We start from the raw sequence: 25,227 nt of genomic DNA, 5'->3' as shown, positions 1-25,227 counted from the left end.
TAATTCAAACTATTAGTCCTAAAATATCAAATATAATTCAAACTATTAGTCCTAAATTCCAAATTTAAACTAGTCTTAAAATCACAAATTGAAAGTACTCCTAGAATTCAAAAATCAAATTATAGTGCTAAAATTCCAAATTCAAACTATTAGTAGTCCTAAAATCTCAGTAATAATTCAAACTTGTCCTATATTCAAAATGCAAACAAGTCTTAAAATCACAAATTCAAACTAGTCCTAAATTCCCAAATTCAAACTAGTCCTAAAATCCCAAAATCTAACAAATTAAAGCTAAGTGTCAACACTAGATGGACACAAATCGATCTTGCAAGAAAATTAATTTTGTCATCAATAGGATCAACTAGTGTTGGTACTTATGCTTAACAAACACACTATTCCTAAATTAAAGCTTAATATCAACACTAGATGGACACAAATCGACCATGCAAGAAAATCAATTTTGTCATCAATAGGATCAACTAGTGTTGGTACTTATGCTTAACAAATATATTATTTCTAAATTTAAAGCTAAGTGTCAACACTAGATGGACACAAATCGATCTTGCAAGAAAATCAATTTTGTCATCAATAGGATCAACTAGTGTTGGTACTTATGCTTAACAAACACTCGATGGACACAAAAAAATTATCACAAAATTAAAGCTAATTATTAATACTAGATGGACACAAACACATCATTGAAAACAATTGTACTTAAACTTGAGAAATTTAGAAGCACCAACCTTATCTCCAACTTTGATGAAAGAAGCAATATAAGTCTTGTATCAACTTTTTTAGATGTTGAGCTTCCTTAGTTGCCTAGCACGAAAAGTTCTTAAATTAGTTAAATATAAATTTCAATTCCAAGAATATTATTTATATATATATATATATATATATATTCAAGTTTTAATAAGTTCAAGTTTCAATTCAAGTTCATATCTAATTTCTAAACTTAATTAGTTATATATTCAAGCTAATTAGTTCCAAGTTCAAGTTCTAATTTCAAGTTCATATTCCTAATTAAGTTTAATTTATAGTAAATTCAAGTTATAATTAATTATAAGTTCTAATTAAGTTGTATTTCAAATCCCTAAAATTCCAAATTCAAACTAGCTAGCTAGTGTCCCAAATTCAAACTATTAATTAGTGCTAAAATAACAAATATAATTCAAACTATTAGGCCTAAAATATCAAATATAATTCAAACTATTTGTCCAAAATTCCAAATTCAAACTAGTCTTAAAATCACAAATTGAAAGTACTCCTAGAATTCAAAAATCAAACTATAGTGCTAAAATTCCAAATTCAAACTATTAGTAGTCCTAAAATCCCAAATATAATTCAAACTGGTCCTAAATTCAAAATTCAAGCTAGTCTTAAAATCACAAATTCAAACTAGCCCTAAAATCCCAAAATCTAACTAGTGCTAAAATCCTAAATTCAAACAACTCCTTAAATACCCTAGTTCAATCTAATCTTACAATTCCAAATCAAACTAATTAACTCAAGAAATACAGAATTTCAAACAAATCCTAAGATACCCTATTTCAAACTAATCCCAACATTAAAATTTTCTTGGAATATGCAATAATGATGTAACGAGATCAAACAGAACATAAAAGCTCAAATTCTCGAAATATTCATCTCATAATAGCCATAGATGTAATGAAAAGCTAAAATAAACTTTTAGATTAAAACTTACTAGGACGGATCTGTTGAGATCCGTCTTTGAACTCAAATTTCCTAGGAGATGAGAGGAATGGAGATGGGAGGATCTCGCTGGTACGTTGTTGTCGTTGCTGCTGGTGCGCTGATGTTTCGTCGGTAGCTCGTCGGAGCTATCTCTCGCGCTGGTTGTTGTTGGCCGGAGATGTTGTTGCTCTCATCGCCGGCTGCTGATGTTGATTGCTTGGAGCTCGCTGGCCGAAGCAGTTGAGGGAGAGAGAGAGCAGTGAGCTTTCGTTGATTAGAGAGACGAGAGGGAGACGGCGATTTGTCTCACCATTCTCACCGGAGAGAAGAGATGGGAGGGAGCAAGGAGAGAAGAGATGAGAAGAGAAAAGAGAAGGGAGGAGGGTGACGGGAGGAGCGAGAGGGAGAGCTCACCGGCGATGGTGGAGCTCTCGCCGGTTCTCACTGATGGAGGGGGCTGCGGCGCTGCTAGAGAAGAAAAGAATGAGTTTTCAAAAAAGGGTTTGGTCTTTTTTTAGGCCAAAAATAGGAAGGTTAGGTAGATTTAATCTGAGCCATTGGATTGGTTAAGATGAGCGGCTAGGATTTGATCTAGGATTCACTTAAGGGATGGACGGTTCAGATTTAACCTAATGTTTCAAGATTTGGACAAAAAGGGTTATAATTGCAATGAATGAATGGCTAAAATTGCAACTAAAATTGATTTAAGAGGCTATAATTGAAAAACGAAATTGGATTGAGGTGGCTAGAATTGCAATGATTTGGATAAGGAAAAAGCTAGAATTGAAAGGAATTAGATCAGAATGAGCTAAAAATTAAATGATTTCGAGAAAAATTAAAGAAATACTATCCAATTAAAATACCACAAATATTATAACATTTTATATAATAAAAATCACTTAACTTACGTAACTAAAGAAAATCAAAAGTTTTAGTGTTGGAGACGAAAAACCTTAAACTATGATAAAATATTCTTTCCAACTTCCCCTAATGGAGAGAGTTGTACATATTCTTAATTTATGAATTCATTTATATAAGTTGATCATTGAGCATAATTTAATGGATTAGATAATATCATTCATTATCACTTAACTTAGATAATTAAAGAAAATAAAATATTTTAGTGTTGGAGACGAAAAGCCTTAAACTATGATAAAATATTCTTTCCAACTTCCAAATAACAACTTTGTATAGCCATTCAAAGTAAATAATAATAATAATAATAATAATAATAATAATTAAAAAATAAATAAATAAATAAATAAAAATAAGAGAGGTACATACCATAATTTTTGTACGGACACGGCTTTTTTCCTTCGTTATTTTTAATGAACTGATCACTGATGTATAAATCGTCTGATTTATTTTCAATTAAAACTTGGGTGGAAGAATTTTTCACCCTTCAACTTTTTGTTAATTTTGAAAGTGAAGAGAGGAAATCTCCATTATATTTCTGGCAGTCATCTTTATTTCTTCTTTATTGCATTAAAAGCTTAAACTGATGATATTAAGGACTGTAGTACGTACATGACTTTTGGGTGGTAGTGTTATGGATAGATAATGGGACATGATTTTTGGATTTTCTTAAAAATAGGTAAATAGCCCAAAAATTAAAAAAGTAAGAAAAAAATTCAAAATCATGCACCCCTTCAAATTTTCAAATTAAGTGATATTATTTTCAACTTTCAAATTAATCGACAGAAAATGTTGTTTAATAATATTATTTAATTAAAAATTTAATTACATTGTAATATGTTGTAAGGGTAAAATGGTTATCCAACTTTGAAGATGAGCTTCCCACTTTTAATTATATATGATATGATGATTATGTGTAGATATGTCTATGTACATTCCGTAACAAAACTATACCCCCATTTTTAGGATTATTAAGCCTTTCTTAGCAAACTGTTTGAATCCATTTTTGATACTTCAAATTTTTTTAAGGAAAAAATTTCAAACTCTGATTTGAAATCTATGGTCAAACATATCTTTAAAAATATTTCCTTTTTAAAAATTTGATTCAAAATATATGAAAACTCTCTTGCCCAATTTTAAGCACTATTAAGCTCTTCTCAACAAACTGTTCAGACCCATTTTTGATACTTGAGAACCTTTTAAGGAAAAAATTTCAAAATCTGTGGTCAAACATATCTTTGAAAGTGTTTCCTTTTTTAAATCTGATTTAACTAACATATGGACTTCTATACAAATTTTAAGCATCATTAAGTCTGATATGATCCTTCACTTTGGCTCCGCACAATGAACTACTTCAATTTCCTTTTCCCTATTGGGACTTATTTCACAATAAAGAAAAAAAATCCTTGCATACAATGACCATTGATAATATAATCACAAATGGAAAATCACCTATACTAGATAAGGAAAATCATTGATTTTTGATGCATCTCATATGAAAAATGAGTCCAACATTCCCACACTATATATATGGCCGGATGACGAGAAGCCTTGTGTTGTAGCACAAGAACTGTTTGTTCCCCTTATTGACTTAAGGGGGTTTCTTTTCTGGTGACCCTGTCGCGACCAACTAAGAATCTAGGCTTGTTGGTGAGGCTTGCAGGAGTCACAATTTGTTTCTTGTAGTGAACCACAAAGTTGATGCTAATCTCATCTCCAATGTCCATAGCTACATAGACATGTTCTTTGACATGCTTCTCTCTGAAAAGAAAAAAAGCACAGAGGAAAATTGGTGAGTAATGTGGCTATGCCAGCAGCTTACCGAAAGGTTTTCGTCGAAGTTGCCTTGGAAAGAGACACTCTCTTTATGATACTTTGCTAAAGAAGACTCGTCTCACATAGTTTAAGAGTGTTTCCAAAGGACATTGGGTGAACGTTTTAACAATCTTGGGTAAGGACAATTGACTACCTTAGTAATCCTCTGTTTCAATTTGTTTGTTGTACATTTCTTTTTGGTAAGTTTCAAAACATGTTTTTTTCCTTTTTTTGGCATGTCATGTTTAAGAGCACAAAATTAAATTAAATTCTGCTACATCTTACATATATTTTGTCTAAGACTACTGGATTCAAAAGTCTTTCTTTACTTTCTTTAACCTTATGTCAAATCAAAATCAGACAAACAAATCGAGAGAGAAGGACTATCTATTTTTCAGTAATGTAATGAATTAACCTCTTTTCCCTTTAATTACACATGACTGTTATCAAGAATATTGCAATTCCATGAGCACACTTTCTCTTAGGATCATGAAACTCTTAGGAATGAGCCTAGGTGTACAGAAGAGTCATTTAAAAAAGTTTTTCGAAGACAATGAATCGATAATGAGACTCAACTACTATCCCCCATGCTAGAAATCATAGCTCACCTTAGGAACAAGGTCTCACTACAATCCAACATTAATAACTATTCTCCATCAAGATTGTGTTGGCAGACTTCAAGTTTTTGTGGACAAAGAATGGTACTCCATCTGTCCAAATTTCAATGCTTTTGTGGTTAACATAGGCGACACATTTATGGTAAGTGAATTTACACACTAGAACTATATAATAAGATAATGTTTTATGTATTACATACAAATAATATAAACATAGTCAATTAGACAAAATAAAATACATTTTTAGGTGACAAATATTATAAGATCTTTCCACATGACGCGCAACGATATTTATCGCGAATTCATAGACTTATAACATGAATATAACATATTTGGTGTTTACCCTTTTGTAGGCGCTTTCGTATGGTAGATACAAAAGTTGCTTGCATAGAGAAATGGTAAAAAAAGACTCCTAGGAAATCACTTGCTTCTTTAGTTGTCCAGATAAAGATAAGGTGGTGAGTCCACAAACTAAATTGGTGGACTACAACAACCCTCGAATATATCCCGACTTCACATGGCCTACTCTCCTTGAGTTTACTCAGAAGCATCACAGAGCTGATACGGACATTCTTTAAGCTTTCTTGAATTGGCTTCAAGACAATAATACAAAAGTTTAAGAGTTATACATATGAGGTTCAATATTGAAGGCCTTGGAATCTTTTGTATATATGTTGAATCTTTACTTTAGAACTATAGATCTTTTTGCTGCAATAATATTTTTTAAGTTTGAGACCCAATAATTAGGAGTTGATTTCTATTTCAGTTAGGTTTTTAGTCTGTAAATACATGTCTTGTATTAGTCAATAAATATAAAGTTATGTAGTGTAATAAAAAGGGAAAATGCATAAGTACCCCCTCAACCTATGCCCAAAATTCCAGAGACACACCTAAACTATACTAAGGTCCTATTACCCCCTCCCCCCGAACTTATTTTATAAATAATTTTCTATCCATTTTTGGACTACGTGGCTGAGTCCATGACTTCACCTATGTTAGGCGCGTGGTGTTGGCAGAAGATATGAGCGACTACTCGAGTAAGACGTTAACAGAGAGAAACTTGATCGTTTTCTATTACTTCAGAAGACAACGCTGCAAGTCTTTAAATAGAACTTGGAAAGAAACAAATTTAGAGAAAAAATAGGGCACTAGTTTAGCACTAACCCTTGACCTGCTAACTAACTATTATCAACTAATTAGGATTCTTAGAGCTAGTTAACTGAAAACATAAAAGACTCCTAAAAGTACTGCCACTAACAACATTAAACTTTTGAATCAGTCAACTAACACGTGGGTGTTATTTTTAGACTACACTGACCAATAATAATTGACCACGAGTTAAAATAAAGTTGAAAAAAAAACCTCATTAACTCAAATGTCTTCTTCTTTATCAGAGTGTTCTTCATCTTTTGAAAAAAAAACAAACCTCCATTATTCTTCAAGTTAAATCATAACATAAACCCTAAAAAATAAGCATGAAGTTACATTTCACTCAAAGATCAAAACCTATATTTAACAACATATCATAACCCCTACGAAATATAAGTATAACAGTAACAAAACACAAAATAAAATCAAGAAAAAACTCATCTTTGAACTCAACCACGATTCTTGATGACTTAGAAAAATGAAATCGACCCACAGATGCACGACTGAAATCAAACACTAAGTACCAAAATCTAACATAGAAAATTGATTATGAGTTTATATTTCTCAAAATCGAATTTCTGAAATTGAATTTTTGAAGATAATTGTTCTTTCCTTTGTTCCTTTTGGTAAAGTTAAACTTCAAAAAGGAAGATAAATTTTGGGAAGTGTAAAAGCTATTTTTTGAACTGATAGCTTTTCTTTTTAGAAAGTTAAAAAAGTGGGGCCTAGCGTGTGTTGAACAACACTTTCAAGCTATCTGACTGATAGTGCCACGTAAGTCAAAAAGGGGTAGAAAATTATTTATAAAATAAGTTCGAGGGTGGGGGTGGGGGTAATAGGACCTTAGTATTCTTTAGGTGTGTCTCTAGGATTTCGGGCATAGGCTGGGGGGTATTATGCATTTTCCCTAATAAAAAAATTATTTCTTCTCTTCCGTTGTTATTTTCCTGCATTTCTTTTCCTTCAAAAACCGACATGTGGGATATGAAAACTTTCTTTGAGGCCCTTGATCTTTAGGAAGGAAGTCGTGGTAGAGGATTATGAAATTAATCTGCTGCTAAATAATTCCTCCATAGCACAAATCAAGAGTCACAAGTAAAAGAAACCGTGAAGTCCAAGGCGAAAGCAATTCTATTTGTTTTTGTCTCAAAAACTATTTTCACAAGAATTATGTCCCTCCCATCACCAAAATATATTTAAAATTATCTAAAGAAACAATATGCTAGAGGTCAAAGAATTTGAATTGCATAGAATGAAAGACTCCTAGACAATCAAAGAATACATGGATAGATTTCTTGACATTGTTAGCAAGGTAAGATGCCCAAAGACATCAAACATGTATAACTACGTTGAAAAATACACATGATTTGTCAAAGATTACTTTGACAGAGTTGTTAAATTCTTTCCAAACACATGAGAAATGGAGCCTTAGCAGACAACTATAGAACTCAAAGCAGGGGTTAAAAGTTGAAAATTATCTACCTCGTCAAAACTGTGAAAAAATGGTCATACACCATTTAGATATTGGGAAAGGCCAGACGCGAAGTGCAGCAAGTGCAATTATCCTTGTCATGAAGCAGTGATTTGAAAAAATAAATATGAGAACCATGAAGCAATGCTCATGTTGTTGATGAAGAAGAAGACAATCTTTTTGTTTTAACATGTATATCAAGTTAGGTTTCAACAAGTTTTTGATTGACTGATAACAGTTGCACTAACCACGTGACTTATGACAAGAGTTTTTTCGAAGAGTTAAAGTCTATCACCATTCATCTCTCTCATGTGTAGCTGGGACACTCTCGCTTGTTATAGTCTGTCACCATTCATCGTGATTTGAAATCCTCCAAATGGCACCTTAGACACAAATTGAGACATTAATTAACTAAGCAACAACAACATACCCTATGTATGTGGGGTCTGAAGAGGGTAGAGGATACGCAGACCTTACAACTACTATGGGAGGTAGAGAGGTTGTTCCCTATAAACCCTCGGCTCAAGGAAAAGTATATTAAAGCAAATAAAAAAAAGAGACAGTAGACGCTAGCAGAAATATTAATTAGTTAATCTAAAAGTTTAATTTACCAGGAAGAGAAGAACTGTGAGGGAATGAAGACCACATATGATTTGGTCATTGAACCACCTCCTCTCTCTTTCACCTTGATTCTACTTCCTTCTTTATAACGGGTTACAAGAACTTTGTAAACAGTTACAAGGATGGAAGCAGAAGAGGCTAGAATTTCAAGTTTATGAATGTTGAATTCTAAAAAATACATCTTAAAGAATTCTGTAGAACACGTAGCCGAAGCTGCAGCTCAGACCCGAGGAACTCGAGTTGGACCCAGAGGAGTTTGTCTTTCATATTGTTCATTTGTTTGTTGCTTTTTCAGCAGGAATAATTGGAAGTCAGATTTTTTAATAGCTCAATTGATTAACTAAACTAAATTTTCATCTTTGTCGTGAAATTGAATTATAACCGACTTTTTTACACATTTTGGCCCGCTCATTTTATTAATTTAGCCTATTTTGATCTGTCTAAATTCAGCTTATTGGACGCCCAATGATTACTCTGTTTACCGCAGTTGCTGGAATAGAGTTATCCGATGCTTATTCACCATATACCACATTGCTTCTTTTTAGGAAAGCGTCCACGACCCATGTACCTTCTAGCTCCACGCAGCTTACAATTGCAGCCACAGGGAGACACACACACACATTGTGAGACTGTGAGTGTGTCAGTTTAAGGCTATTCGCGTTCACAAAGATGCATAATCGGTGTTCCTGGAGAGCAAAGAACATTCCCAAAGCTGCACTGAACAACTTGCAGCACTTAGATTTCATGTAATCAACTTAAAACCACTTGAGCAAACAGGTTATATTTTCTGATAAGATATCCAACTCTGTTGTATAGTACTCTGTAAAGTTTTTTTCTTACCCCACGATTTCTCAACACCGTACTCCATCACTCAGATATCCGTCTTATTTGGTTCGTCATAGTTACAACAAGCAACTAAATATCCTCTCGAAACATTTAATGTCCAATCAACAATACCTCCATCTTAATAACTAGGTAATGCTATTTTCCATTTTTTGCAACCAAATCCGAAGTAACAATCTCCCAAGAACCACGACGATAGCTTCCTTCAAAATGAAGAGCGCCATTTACAAACAATCCCACCTCTCCTTTTATAAAACCACTAGTAAAATCTCGTATTTTTTCCCAAGAACAAGCCTTTAAGCTATAAATCCTCACAACATTCGCATATCTGCCTTCAATTTGACTAAAACTCAATATCTTAACAACCATATAATCTTCGTTAGATGCATCACAACCAAATTCATATCTGATAAAACAATCCCAATCAAGTATTGCATCACGAAACACATGGAAATTTCCGGTACGTGGATTCAATATCATAAGGGTAAAAAAGTCCTTGTGTAAGTAGATTAACCCATTGCAACAACCCAAAATACGAATAGGGAGTTCCAAAGATTTACAAAAAAAAAATCTTGTTTAGGCATAGTAATAGATGAATTTAGATTCGTGTTCCTCGTATTAAATAATCTGATAACATGACTTTCAAAGTATGTGGTTTTTGTGAAAAAGATAAACATTGTAACAACATATCCAGTGTAATTCCATAAGTAGATTCTGATGCACACAAACCTTACCCTTACCATTTGAGGGGTACAGAGAGTGCAGTAGAAAGGAAAATACCGACCACAAAATAGCAATATAACTAAAAATTGGAGTAAAACAACAATCTTAGGAAGATGAACATTGAATAGCCCTTATCAAGAACGAAATTTGTCTAAAATCATCATCATCATTTACTATAAGTAGCAGATGGCATATCATCTTCTAGTACAGATCAATATACATATTGTTAGAAAATTAAAATTTGTCTAGAAACTTCTAGATTGGAGATATTTTGTATTAGATATGTTAGAAAAGTAAGATTTGTCTAGAAACTCCTAGGTTGGAGATATTTTGTAGTAGATATATTAGAAAATTAAGTTTTGTCTAGAAACTCCTAGTTAGTAGATATTTGTAGTAAGATATGTAGTCTTGATTTAAAATGAGTGGTGGTTAGTGAGCCACATATGTGCATAGTTTGGTGTGAGATATTTTGCTTATTATGTGGTTGTAATTCTCACACTTTATGTATAAATAGACCATATGTAATGAAACATCTAGTGGAAAAAACATTTGAACTCAAGAAAACTTAAGCCTTTTTCTTCACTTTCAGATTTTCTGTAGCAATTTACAGTTATGATTTCCTATTGTTTACACCTTGTAGACCTGAAGTTCTTCTTCTTTTTCGTTGTAACATGGTATCAGAGCCTATTTCCTACGAGACCTGAATTAAATTTTGTTTGTTTCGCTCATCTACTTTCTGTTCTTTCTTGAATTTACTTGCTGAAAAAATTCATGGCACCTGAAAATCAACCAACGACAGGTCCTCCGACTTTTACCGGAGAGAATTATCACATATGGGCCATCAAAATGAAGTCTTATCTAAAAGCTCTCAACTTATGGGAAGTTGTTGAGCTTGGAGAACCTGCTGTCCAGCCATTGAGAGTTAATGCAACTCTCAATGAAATTAAGAAGTATGATGAGTTGGTGACTAGATCTCCACGAGCTCTCACCTGCATGCATTCAAGTTTTACGGACGTGATGTTTACGAGGATTATGACTTGTGAAACAACCAAAGAGGCTTGGGATAAGTTAAAGGAGGATTTTGAAGGCAACAATAGAGTAAAGTCTACTAGACTCTTAGCATTGAAGAGAGAGTTTGAGCTTTTGAAGATGAAAGACTCAGATAGTGTGAAAGAATAATCTTCAAAGCTGATGGAGATTGTGAACCAGATAAGAATACTTGGTGAAACCTTTCCAGATCACAAAGTTGTAGAGAAGATCTTGGTCAGCCTTCCAGACAAGTTTGAATACAAAATCTTAGCTATTGAAGAGTCTTGTGACTTGACTACTCTTACAATAGACGAACTAATCTCCAAATTGTAAGTCCAAGAGCAACGGGTCACTATGAGAAGTGAAGGGATAGTCGAAGATGCCTTTCAAGCAAGGTATAAATTCAAACATCAAAAGGAAAGCAGAAAAGTCTGGTTGGATAAATTTGGAGAGGTAAAATCTGGTGGAAACCAAGGTGATTTGTCAATAAAAGGAAAATTTCCACCTTGTGGCATTTGTAAGAAGACAAACCACTTAGAGAAAAATTGTTGGTAGAATTCAAAGAGGTCTCCAATTCAATGTTGATATTGTAAGAAGTATGGTCACATTGAGAAGTATTGTAGGCAAACGCAAAATCAAAGTGGCCAGTCTTCCCATTGAGTGAATTTCGCAGATGATCACCAAGTTGGAATATCAGAGGAGGAGGTTTTCATGGCCTCACACACATCACATATTGACCAATGTAAATGGTATGTTGATAGCGCGTGCACAAGGCACATGGCGATTGATGAAAATTTGTTTGTTACCTTGGACAGATCTGATAAAACCAAAGTGAAGCTTGGAAATGGCGCATTAGTGGAAGCTCACGGTAGAGGGTCAGTAAAATTTCCTACTGACGAAGGTACAAAAATTATTAATGATGTTCTTAATGTGTCAAATTTGACTCAAAACTTGTTAAGTGTTGCTCAATTGCTTCATAAAAATTATTCTCTTAATTTTAAGGACAAACAATGTGTCATTTATGATCCTAAAGGATGTGAAATAGCTAAAATTAGCATGATTGACAATTCCTTTCCAATTTCATGCTATTCTATTGATACTTGCTCTTTTAATGTTGAATTGAGCGATACTTGGCTTTGGAACAAAAGATTCGGTCATTATAATCTTAGCTCACTAGTGTATATGCAATCAAAGGGTATGGTGCTTGAAGTACCCAAAATTTACATGTGTAGAGATGTTTGTGAGTCATGTCAATTTGGTAAAATGAATAGACGATCCTTTCCTAAAGGAAGTCTTTGGAGAGCTAAGGAAAGTCTAGAGTTGGTTCATACAAATTTATGTGGACCAATGAGGATGGCCTCTTTGAGTGGAAACAAGTATTTTGTTCTCTTTGTAGATGATCTGACTCGAATGACATGGGTCTACTTTCTTAGTAGCAAATATCAAGTGTTTTATGTTTTCAAAGAATTCAAAGCTATGGTAGAAAGGGAGAGTGGTTGTAAATTGAAGTATATTAGATCCAATAATGGAACTGAATATACTTCGTATCAGTTTAGCAAGTATTGTAATGATTTGGGTATCCAACAACAATTCACTATTAGCTATACTCCACAACAGAACGGGGTTTCAGAGAGGAGGAATAGAACTGTGATGAAGATGGCAAGATGCATGTTGGCAGAAAAGAAGATGCCTAAATACTTTTGGGCTGAACCAGTCAATATCGCTGTCTATTTGCTAAATAGATTACCAACTAGAGCAGTCCAAGACATGACACCATTTGAAGCATGGAAGGGTATCAAGCCATCTGCAAGACACTTGAAGGTATGTGGTTCGGTATGCTATGCACATGTTCCTGATGCTAAAAGAGGCAAATTAGATAGCAAGGCAGAACTGTGTATTTTGTTGGGCTATAGTACAGTTTCAAAAGGATACAAAGTGTACAATGTTAGTAGTAAGAAGGTGTTTGTTAGTACAGATCTTGTAGTGGATGAGTCTTGCCACTATGATTGGGATCGAGATATTGTTGTGAAGAACCAAGGTGGGAGTACTTCAGCTGCAACTCCAAATCAGCAAAAAGGTGATACTCCCTCTAGTCCTATTGCTGGAACAAAAAACAATTGAGATGTTGAATTGACTACAGACTCTCCTGTTTTGAAGACCAAATCACTAGCAGAAGTTTATGAGCAATGCAATTTTGCTCTTGTTGAACCATCCTCATTTGAAGAAACAGCAAACCACAAAGTGTGGATTTCAGCAATGGAGGAGGAACTTGCCATTATTAATAAAAATGATACTTGGGAGTTGGTTGATAGGCCAGAAGAGAAGAATGTTATCGGTGTCAAATGGGTCTATCGAACAAAGTTCAATCCAGATGGCTCCATCTTCAAGCATAAAGTTAGACTTGTAGTTAAAGGCTATTCTCAGCAGCTTGGAATGGACTTTGGAGAAACGTTTGCTCCTGTTGTGCGGCATGCGACAGTAAGGTTTCTAGTCGCTCTCGCATCACAATACAAGTGGAAAATCTTCCATTTGGATGTCAAATCTGCATTTCTCAATGGATTGCTTGAGGAAGACATTTATGTTAAACAACCTGAAGGTTTTACAATTGCAGGTGAAGAAGACAAGGTGTACAATCTTAAAAGGAGCTTGGTATAGTAGGCTGGATTCTCATTTGCTGTCTCAAGGCTTCAACAGAAGCCTAAATGAGCCTACTTTGTACTTCAAAAGGAAAGCGGATGGGATGTTGATTATGATATCAGTTTATGTCGATGATTTGATGATTACAGGTGAAAATCCTCTTGCGGTTCAAGAAGTTAAAAATGAAATGCTAAAAGTTTTTTAGATGTCCGATCTAGGAGAAATGTAGTTTTCCTAGGAATGGAGATATCTCAATCTTGTGAAGGAATTTTCTTGTCCCAAAAGAGGTATGCCTTGAATCTGTTATAAAGGTTCAAGCTGGACAAGTGCAAAGCTGTTGGAACTCCACTTGTTGTGAATGAAAAATTAATGAAGGATGATGGCGAAGAGAGGGCAGATCCAAAAGTTTATAAAAGTCTTATTGGAAGTCTATTGTATCTAACAACTTCTAGGCCAAACATAATGTTCGCTGTTAGTTTGTTATCTCGATATATGCAAAGTCCCAGCACTAAGCATTTTGGAGCCGCTAAAAGGGTGTTACGGTACATTAGAGGAACGATTAATCATGGAATCTGGTATAGAAATGTGGAGAATGGAGCTCTTATTGGCTATTCAGATAGTGATTGGGGTGGACGTTTGGATGATTACAAAAGCACTTCTGGTTACTGTTTTTCGTTTGGTTCAGGCATTTTTTCTTGGAGCAAAAAGAAGCAAGATATTGTAGCACAATCTTCAGCAGAAACTGAGTATGTGGCTGCTGCATCTGCTACAAATCAAGCAATTTGGTTAAGAAAGATCTTGTTGGAATTGAATTTGTTGCCAAAAGAACCAACAGTGATCTATGTGGACAATAAATCAGCCATTGCGATGGCTGAAAATTCGGGGTAGCATGGAAGAACAAAGCATATCAACATAAGGTTTCATGCTTTAAGAGATGCTGAGAAGAATGATGAAGTTAAGTTGGTGCATTGCATCAGTGAAGATCAGCAGGCTGATATTCTGACCAAGGCTCTTTCCAATAAGAAGTTTGAGTTTCAAAGGTTATTGCAAGGAGTTTCTATGAAAAATCTTAAGGAGGAGTGTTAGAAAATTAAGATTTGTCTAGAAACTCCTAGATTGGAGATATTTTGTATTAGATATGTTAGAAAAGTAAGATTTGTCTAGAAACTCCTAGGTTGGTGATATTTTGTAGTAAATATATTAGAAAATTAAGTTTTTTCTAGAAACTCCTAGATAGTAGATATTTTGTAGTAAGATATGTAGTCTTCATTTAAAATGAGTGGTAGTTAGTGAGCCACATATGTGCATAGTTTGGTGTGTAATATTTTGCTTATTATGTGGTTGTAATTCTCACACTTTATCTATAAATAGACCATATGTAATGAAATATCTAGTGAAAAAAAATATTTTGAACTCAAGAAAACTTAAGCCTTTTTCTGCACTTTCAGATTTTCTGTAGCAATTTACAGCTGCGATTTCCTATTGTTTACACCTTGTAGACCTGAAGTTCTTCATCTTTTTCGTTGTAACACATACAACAGACATTCAAGGGAAGCAGAAGCTTAAAACTACCAACAATGTGAGATGCAATAAGCAGATGTAGGTACGTCTCCCTCTATACATTGCACACAGTAAGAACATAAGTACATCACAAATGAACGGTAAAAAAAGGTAAAGCCCGCGTTTCTTCATTGCGCTCCATGCAGTTACAGGTGGTGGATTATTTGTTCCACACAGCTTTTTCACTTCCTGAAAGTTCAAAATACAGAAAAGTTAACCAAAAACCTCTCATATGACCAAAAAAACGAAGCAGGGTAGGTCTAGAAAGCAACACATGAAGAGCTAGCTCTGGCACATTTTACATTTACCATGTACTAAACACAAGTTGCTGGCCTTATTTGAGCAAAAACGACTAGCTCCATTTCCCAAAATTTGAGAAATGTCAGAGGTGTTTCAGTTCACATTCTAAACAGTGAAGATGAACAAATATAAGGTAGTTAAATAATCTCAAGTCTAAATTGCATGAAAGCGGTGCACAAATGGTACATGTAGTCTATAAATACCAAAAGAAAATAAAAACTAAGAGAGGGTCACAAGATATACTCATGCTGTGGATGCAACACATTGACCTTCCCAAAAATGGGTGATTTGATTCAGATCTGTAGCACTTCACAAAAGGCATAGCCCTTGGGCGTTTTAACCTTTTTCCTTCGTATTATTTCCACTAAGATATACAATTAAAGTTACCTTGCCTACGTCTCATTTCTCCCCTCTTACCTCTGTTTAGTGTCTAATATAGGATGCAAATCAAGAAATAGAACCACAACAATAACTAAATCAATGTTTCAAATTCTTAAAACTGTTTTACTACAAGGACTAGATATTTTTCCTTGTTTCTACATGCTTGGCTACATTAACTTTTGTCGGATTTCAAAGTCACAACTAATAGTTGATACCGTAATGAAATAAGAGTTCCCCTTGAAATGATGCATTGAAAAAGGCTATTCATCACTCACTTGGTGACACTTAACCATAGCACCTAAGAATTCTGAAAAGGTCCAGTTGCATATACATCAGCCCCTCTATATAGGAACAAAGATAAAAGAGCTCTCTCTGTACAGCAGGGGAACTTCATTTTCAAAATAATGAAAGATGAATTATTTTTTGTACTTATTAACTTAGAAGACAGAACCATCTTAAACAAAGCTTCATATCCCAATTTATTTCTCTACTTTCTCCTGTTCATTGGCACCTCCAATCTACTCTAGTGATCATAACAGCTAAATGTGTTTCCTCAACTGCTTTCTCCTTCCTACTCACTTTTGTTCAAATCAATGTTATTTACCAAACAGAAAGAAGATTCAGCCAGTGATTGACCAAATATGTAACAGAATGAGAAGACAAAGAAAAATAACATCAAGCTATATGCATCACCGAGGAACACCAAAACTGGATAGTATGTCTTACTTTCCTATTCCATAATTCCCTTACTTTTTTTTCTTCCCGTTATTAAGTTTCAGCTAAGAAGACTAGTAAAAGCAGGCCCTGGATAAAAAAATTACCCCAGCCAAGGGTTACACAGATCCTCTGCCATGATATCCGTGTCCATGATGGTCTTTATGCTTAGTTTGTCTTGTCTAGATGCAAAACAAACCGTTACAGAACTTCTCAAGAAGTGAAAATAAACCTCATGTTCAATTTATTTAGTGGTAGAGACTAAAAACTATAACCAAATAATTGTTCTTGCGACAAGTGATTTCATGGAACTATGCTCAAAGACAAAACAGGATATCAGAGAATAATTAGTGTAAAGATGTTGCATACGCAATATCTTATTCTATATTTCACTCCCCGAGGCTACCCCCTAGACGTAACACGGGACCTAGGATAACAAGTGAACCCAAGCTAACCCTGAGTCTGGCATATCACAAGCATACTGAAAATATAACTAAGTAATCGGAAGCATAACTATAAAATGAGTCAAAACTAAAAGGACTCCAAATGAAAATAGAACTAAATATCTAGGTGAAACAACCCCAAAAAAACTGAACACAGACTCTATGTCTGAAAGCCTCTACTACTGATGAGTTGTTGGGACAAGTCCCCAGCTAATTAAAAAAAATACCGCAAGATTGAAAGTAAGCTAACTAAACCAACATAAAGAAACGCCCTCGAACTATGAGGACTCACCACTAAAGTTGTTGAGTATGGGCTGGAAATCGTATTAAGCGTGATCTGGATGCTGAGCTTCGGAACCTACATCATAAAATGATGTAGCTCAGAGTATGTGTCAGTACTTTGAATGTACTGAGCATGCATGATATAGATACTAAGTTGAGCGATATAAAAGAACAATATAATACTGAAAATATAGACCGAGCATGGCAATAGACTGTACTGAAGTATTAATGAAAACTTAGCTAGATGCAATGACCAAGTACTGATCATGAAGATAACATGTTGAAATGAATACTGAAGTAAATGTTGATGACATGGTCAATGCAATAAGAGTATGGCTGTGGGAGCTACTATTAACAGATATAAACCACGTGAGCTAAACGTGGAGTTTGATGTATACACCCCATCAAGAGGACCCAATGAGGGGAGAATTACCCCATCTAATTACTCGCACTGCATCTCAAAGTACTATTATTATTTATTAGTGTTAGAATAATAATACTTCATACACTACCAAGAACCACATAATACAAAACCAATGCACTTTTTGTGTCAAGGGTTGAAGATTTGATTTGTCCCAATCATCTTATTGCTCCCACCTAGGTTACAAGCTCATTGTAACACCTCAGATTCGGGAAACTCTAGAAAGGGGTCAAGCGGATAAGTCACAAGCCCAAAAGTGGACCATGGAACCCTCCACAGAGCCTTAGACGGACTGTGAAGGAGACCACGGTCTGTTAATGGGCTCATGGTAGGTTTCAGAAAACCTGCCCCATGCAGGCTACACCTTGACGGATGCCTAGACTTCCCGTGGTAAGGTTGACGGGCTGTTGAAGGGGTCTTCAAGTTGTTCAATCAGAAGGGGTTCTTCCCTAGTCACTGGCAAGGATAATAGGCTTCTAAACGGTCCGTAAAACCCCACACGGACCATGAAGTCGTCCATGAAGGGGGTTTATCAGACTTAGAGTTTACGGTCAACTTCAAACAATCATATTTTTTAGCACAAAATGAATTAGGTGACCCATGACCTATCTAAATAAAGATATTTGAGTCCTCTTTCCAACGCCACTGAGCTTTCCTAATTCTAAGCTCAGAGTAAAAAAGGTATGCCCGCAATAGTGAAGTCTTATCGGATAGAGTTTCTTCATGACCCGTTAGACGGGCCGTGGTACTCTAAACGACCCGTTTTGGCTTTCCAGTGAGCAAAATTTGACAGTTTTAAGTCAAGGATTATTGGGTCTTTTCCAAATTATTTTAAATTAATACTACGTCGTTTTGCCTTCTACCAAAAGCCCTATATAATGATTTTAAACCACCAAATCACCCAAACTCAATTAATTTTCTTCAAATCCAAAAAGTTGATCAAGCTCTTCTTCTCAAATATTTCTCTATCTAAAGGAAGAAGAAGAAGTCAAGTTAGGGTTGTAAGATCAACCCTTCAATTCACCAAATTGCTTAAGGGCTTTGAACTCCAATGTATGATAGTGTCACCTATGGAGCTCTTTCCTTAATAGGGTTCCTAAATTCTCCATTTTAAAAGTTAGAAATCTCCAATTAAAGTTAGGGTTTCCTAAATTAGGTCTTGATTAGTATGGTATTCGGATATGCCATCAATGATTATAGATCACGAGTTCAAAACGTTTTCCATTAGTAGTAGGGCATTTCTAGCATGAAGTGAATGACTAGGGCCTTAAAAGTTATTATAATAAGATCATGGATGGTGAAAGGTTTTATCACACATGGTCTAAGGATTTATCCTATGATAGGATAAGGGACGAATACCCATGTCTCTTAATGATAAGACAAGTTAAGATTAATAACTATTCTATGGGATTTATGCTTAGAATCAAAAGGATATTGAGATACAAGCTCTCCCGTAGCTAGAGGTCAAGTTTCTAGTAGTTGTCACGATCCAAGCCAACACCCTGGACGTGGCTGGCACTCGAGAACTATTACTGGTCCTCAAGCGAACCCTCATCCTGGATGACTACAAGTGGAAGACTAACTCAAACATACATAAGCTTAGAACTGAATTAAATTGAATAAACTCAAATACTCAACTTTAAAATAGTCTGAACAATACTCAATAGATAAACTCAGAGTTTGTAAAAACAATTCGAAGAGGTACATACTAGAACTACTCAACTTTGTCTATCTATAAAGCCTCTACTATTACAGAAGGATATCAGGACAAGACCCACGACATCTCAAAACTACTAAACTGTAAGATAAAGGTGAAGTCCTCCAGAATATAAGAAGGCCCACCAAAGCTGACTGGAATATCACATGACCTCAACGAAACATATGTTGATGATCGTGAATACCTATATCTGCATCATGAAATGATGTAGGCCAAATGGCGTCAGCATATGGAATGTACGAGCATGTAAGGGGAATTCTAAAGCATAAACATAAGCTTGAGCTGATAGAAAATAAACATACTTACCTCTTCTCAACTCAACTCAATGAAATAGGGCTCAACTCAACAATAAGGTACTCAACTAAGTGAAACATAGTTCAACTCAACTCAGAGAAATAGGGCTCAACTCAATAGTAAGATAATCACCTCAATAAAATAGGGTTCAATTCAACAATAAGGTACTCAACTCAGTGAAACATAGTTCAACTCAACTCAAGACACTTAACTTAAGATACTCAAGTATAAAGCAACAATAAAAGATGAAATATATGGAAAGCTTTAAAACAATAGATAGCAACTCAATTTTATGTAAAATACAATAATAACTCATTTGTATATCTTATTTGGGAGATTCTCTAAGCAACAACCATCACTATGAGTTATGTGATACAACGTCTCGCCCACGCTGCTAGAACTGTTCTATACCTTGCCGGCGTAAAGAACTCCTCAACTAAGTGGATCCACTAAGCTATGCTTAAAAAGTAATAATGAATCATCTAAAAAGTACTATCCTTTCTACCCACTTTGGCTATATGGTTTATGAGGGTTGTGAGTTGTCTGAACTCTCCCCCATATCGGTGCTCAATACTACTCACAAAATATAACTCATGCTGATATGTTTTAAAAAAATATTTCTTCATCCTCAAACTTTGAGATTATTACTCAAAAGGTTTCTCTTAAAAGAGATTATACTAAAAAACTCCTGATGCACTCATTTGAAAATCGAAGTTTCCCCTCTTCTTAAATGTAAAAACATTTACTCTTGGAAATACTTAGTTCCCATATATTCATTTTGAAAAATGAAACTCAACTCTCCTCATCATCATACTCAAATACTCAAGTCTTCAAATAAATAAATAATTGTAAAAGACTTCTCAAAATAGGGTTCATGCTGAATTATGGACGTGAACGACTCAATTCAAGGTTTTCAATAACCATATATAGAACTCAATACTCGAAACTCAACAACTCTAGAATTTAAGGGCTCAATGATACTACTCATCTCGAGAATGCTCGACTCATATGGTTCATGCAGAATTATGGGCATGACCGACTCAACTCAAGGACCTCCATGTATAGCATATGGAAATCCATAATTATGATATATAGTTTTAAAAATGGTTTGGAACTCAATACTCAAGAACTTAGAACTTGAAGATGCTACTCCTCGCAAAGATACTCAAATTATGGAGTTCATGCGGAATTTATGGGCATGAACAACTTGACTCAAGGGTCTCAATGATAATATATACTCATGAATACATTCTCCTCATTCTCATACTCACTACTCGAGTCTTGAAACAATTTTTAAGTAATTGTGGAAGACTCCTTGAAAAGACTCAAAGGGACTTTCTCAAACTTTACTCTTAACTCCATCTTGAATTCAAATTATGAATTCAAGATTTATAACTTGGACAATCATGATCTCTCAAGTATTAATGAAGATTTTAATTGTGAATATCAAGTAGAAAACATAGGTACGATTCGAGGGGACTCACGCGGAAAGAAGGACGGAAGGGCAGGGGTCTTGGTGACCCTGGTGCACTGAGTGGCACAGGGCGCCAGACCCTAACATACAAACTACTAGTTGGGGTGCACTGAGTGGTGCGGCGCTCCAAGCCTCTACCCAGAAAACCGATGAATTTTCTTGTTCAAACTCATGCCCTAATTCATCTAGAGTCGAATGATTTCCCTCAAAATCTTTTGGATCCTTAAACCCAACATAATTACAACGAAATCTACATAAAAACCCACCAAGAACAACACTCATTCGCAACTCTCACCTCAAGAACTCAACAAGAACTTCATTATCAAAAAACGATGCACAAAACCTCAAGAACTCAACAAAATTCTCAATTTACTCAATCTCATAGATAATATTGGTAAAATAAACTCATGATTAGTGTGTCGGTTGACAAACCCAACACTATGAAAACTTACATACCTCTTAGGATCGAATCCCTGGCGAAAACCCCTCGAAGATTGCAAGAATCTTGATCGTTCTTCCTTTTCTCTTCTTTTCCTCTTCTTGAACTCCTCTCAAAACTCTAAGCGTAATTTAGGAATAACTAAAACTGATTCTAATCAGTTTAGACTCCTAAAAGGTTAACAAAAGCGAGCTAGGCTAGTTGGGTAAGGAAAATACCAAAATACCCTTCATTAATTCAGGTAACTTTCATTAACTGGACAGGCTGAACTCAAATGGGCATATCTCCATCATCTGAGCTCGAAAGTTTGCAAACATGGCGGCGTTAGAAAGATGACTCAAAGATCTTTCATTTGATATCTTATGGGTCTCCTAACTCATCTTGTACTGAAAGTTATGATCGTTTGAAGTTGACCCAAAACTTAGAAGAACTTACGAATGACTTGAATGGATTCTCTTTAGTTCTTTTTGAAACTCAAGATGCTACATCTAGTGAACTTAACACTTAAGAAAATTTTAAATACCTAAAATCTTACTCACAATGAAGAATGGTTCGAGTCTTAGCTTAAAATTTTCTGGGGTGTCACAGTAACAATCTTCTTATCCCATACCTATGTGCCCTCATAGGATGATGTCTTAAGACAGACGATGATTGTGAAAGATAGACATTAAATAGTGGATCCACATAAGCTAGAAGTTCATGGTTCTACCTTGGCAAGTATGACACTCTCTTTTCGGTGTGGCAGAATTACACCAGATTCCATGTTATAGCTCACATGGTCTCTATGTCGGTTATGGCTACTTCCCACAGTAATAATGAACTAAGGTTACTTCAAGAAGTATTTCACATGTGTTCAAAGATTATATTACATACATTTACCATGATTACGATTTATGTTTTCTAACCATGTTATCTTATGTTCTGACTTGGTCTTTGCATATCACGAAAAGTCCTTTTAGCATGATTTCATAACTTTTATGTACTGCTATCATACTTGATACGTTTTTGTACTAACACATACTCTTGCACATTGTTTACTAATGTACGGTCTACCGTTCCTATTCCGCATCTTTGTGGCTAGGGATCACTTAGTAAATATTGAAGATTGGTGAGTCCTCATGTTCCGAGGACCAAACCTTTATTGCTTATTGTATTTATATTTTTAGAGATTGTATGTGATGTACGGATTATTTCCCGATTACTCTTGATGTACTAGATGGCTTTTGAGACTATGTAGACTTCGACTTCATTTTTTACAAACTCTTTTATGATACAAACTCTCTGTTAAACTCGTTAGATTCTATTATCTTGTTTATATATACTAAGTGGCTTGTGTAGACCCTCTCAGGGTTTTATATGCCATGTCATGTCTAGGGTCAACTTTGGGTCGTGACACTCACACTACTAAGCTTAGCGATATGGAGTGTCTTGTTGTGTTCTTATAAATTTGATGTATTCGTCTTCTGCCCCTGATGTGGGACAAGAAATTTAGTGCCAAATTAAAATCTTGTAAAATACCATATAGGATGAGTGTTGATTTTATGGGACCGATAACTATGTCAATCATTTAATTGGACGCCACATGTCCAATCTGGTATTTTTTTCCTCGTATTTTAAAATCGGTGATTTGAGCTGTTAGTGAAGAGTGGCATGAATGTGCACTTTTTGTATTTATATACCACTATACATAAATACACAATCTTTTTTATACTCCTGAACCTTCTACTCAACTACAAGTTCATTGTGCATCTGAAGATGACGATTTTGGATATCTTTATCCTAAAGTTGGAAAGCATTTTGTTGGCAATTTAAGTTTAAGTGTGGGGTAACACTTTATTCGTTTGTCACTTTTGGTGAGGTGCTAAAGAAAGTGTTCTCGATTTAACAACTCAATCTACTTTGTTGATGAAACAACTGATTTTATTCCAGAATATAATGCCCAATGCAAATGAAAACGGAGCCTGCTGGTATCTATTTTGAACAACGAATCAGGATTACACCAAAATAATAATGATTTTTAACATATAAGCATGAGGAGCTTGCTTAAGACCATAAAGCGCTTTGTGAAAGTTTACATACCAATGGTCGTCCTTCTGAATGTTGCTCAAATCCAGGAGGTTGGAATAGTTTCAGAAGTCTAATTTTGCTTATACAAAATAAAATAACCGAAAATTGATATTGGTACAAATATTATAAAATAACCGGTTTAACCGAACAATGGACAAAAAAAAGATGATGGTCCAAATCAATAACAGTCTGACATCTCTAGTGGTGACTTGGGAGTGTGCGCGAACTTGGGAATGTGAGAGCGCTGCTCTGTTAAGCCAGCCAATGAGGGGAGAGTCATCAGTTACCCCCTCTACTCCCACTGCTATGTCGGGTAGACAATAGACAACATGCTGATCTAGTACTATACCAAGAACCGCTTATTATTATAAACCCAAACCAACGCACTATTTGTGTCAAGAGCTGAAGATTTGATTTGTCCCAATCATCTTATTGCTCCCACTTGGGTTACAAGCTCACGCTACTAAGCTCAGCGATATGTAGTGTCTGTTGAGTTCTTATTAATTGTTTGTATTCGTCTTCTGCCACCGGTGTGGGACAAGAAACTAAATTCTACATTGAATGTTATAGCATATGCGATGATATGCCAAGCAAGTCAAAATCGCATATGCTAAAACATTCAATGTTTATTTGAGAAAACAAAGCATCTAATATTGTTTACTTTCAATATACAGGTTTATGTGATCTGGATGTGATGAGGAAGAAATCAACTGAAAACAAGGGAAAAAGGAGCTAAAATGGAAAAAGTTGAAAACCGGCAGAAAATGGTCTTTGTGATAATGGTAATTCTCAAACTTGGAAATTATTACTTAGAGCTAGAGATGATGCAGAACACAACACTTTGTGGAGGATAAATTGTGGCAATTGTAATATGTGGTGGGATAATTGGTGTGAGAAAGGCCCTCTTGCTAAAATATATCTTGATTGTACGTACAATGTTATGCATTCTGTCAAGGAGTACATTTCTAATGGTAGTTGGAATATGATTATGCTTAAAAAAGTGCTCCCTGATAATATAGTTAATCACATTGGTAACATCTCAATGGGGGATGAGAATCACTCAGATTATGCTATATGGAACATCTCTGCTTGGCAAAGCATAAGAGAGTTTAGACATAAAAACCTCTTCGTATGGCATAAAAATCTCTTGACTTCCTTTTATCTATTCTGTTGTTTTTCGTTTTTTGCTATTTACTCTTTTTGCTCCTATTTTTTGTTTACACGGTGTTGTGAATCACCAGTGTGTTTTTGTTATTATATGTGGGTATAATTTTTCTAAAAATGGCATTCCTAATATCATATCTTTTGTGGTTAATTCAAAGTTATATATTTCTTCTATAGTTAATATCTTATCCCATATTTGTATTTTTATATTTTTTGCCTTATATGTGATCATGCTTCCTTCATTATTTAATCTTGTTACTACTATTGGTGTTTTAAATTTTTCCCACTTATCTTCTGGTAAACAATTGTATTTACATATATTAGCTTCTGCTCCCGTATCTATCATTGGTATATAATATCTGTTGTAATATCCCTCTATTATTATCTTTGCAAGTATATATATTTTCATATTTTTATCATACTATAGTTCTTTTTATTATTACTCTTTTATTTTCA

The 25,227-nt window shown here is 34.9% G+C and overlaps 1 pseudogene; it reads left to right on the top strand.

Annotated features, from left to right (window-relative positions):
- The first annotated feature begins 1,762 nt into the window (after nucleotides 1-1,762).
- LOC125830625 (gibberellin 20 oxidase 1-like) lies at nucleotides 1,763-5,662 on the top strand (annotated as a pseudogene).
- The last annotated feature ends 19,565 nt before the right edge of the window (nucleotides 5,663-25,227 follow it).

Source organism: Solanum verrucosum, unplaced genomic scaffold (genome assembly GCF_900185275.1).
Source record: "Solanum verrucosum unplaced genomic scaffold, falcon-dt-bn FXZP01000297.1, whole genome shotgun sequence".
Lineage (NCBI taxonomy): Eukaryota > Viridiplantae > Streptophyta > Magnoliopsida > Solanales > Solanaceae > Solanum > Solanum verrucosum.
The sequence above is the reverse complement of the archived record's forward strand: the minus strand, read 5'-3'. Positions and strand labels throughout refer to the sequence as shown.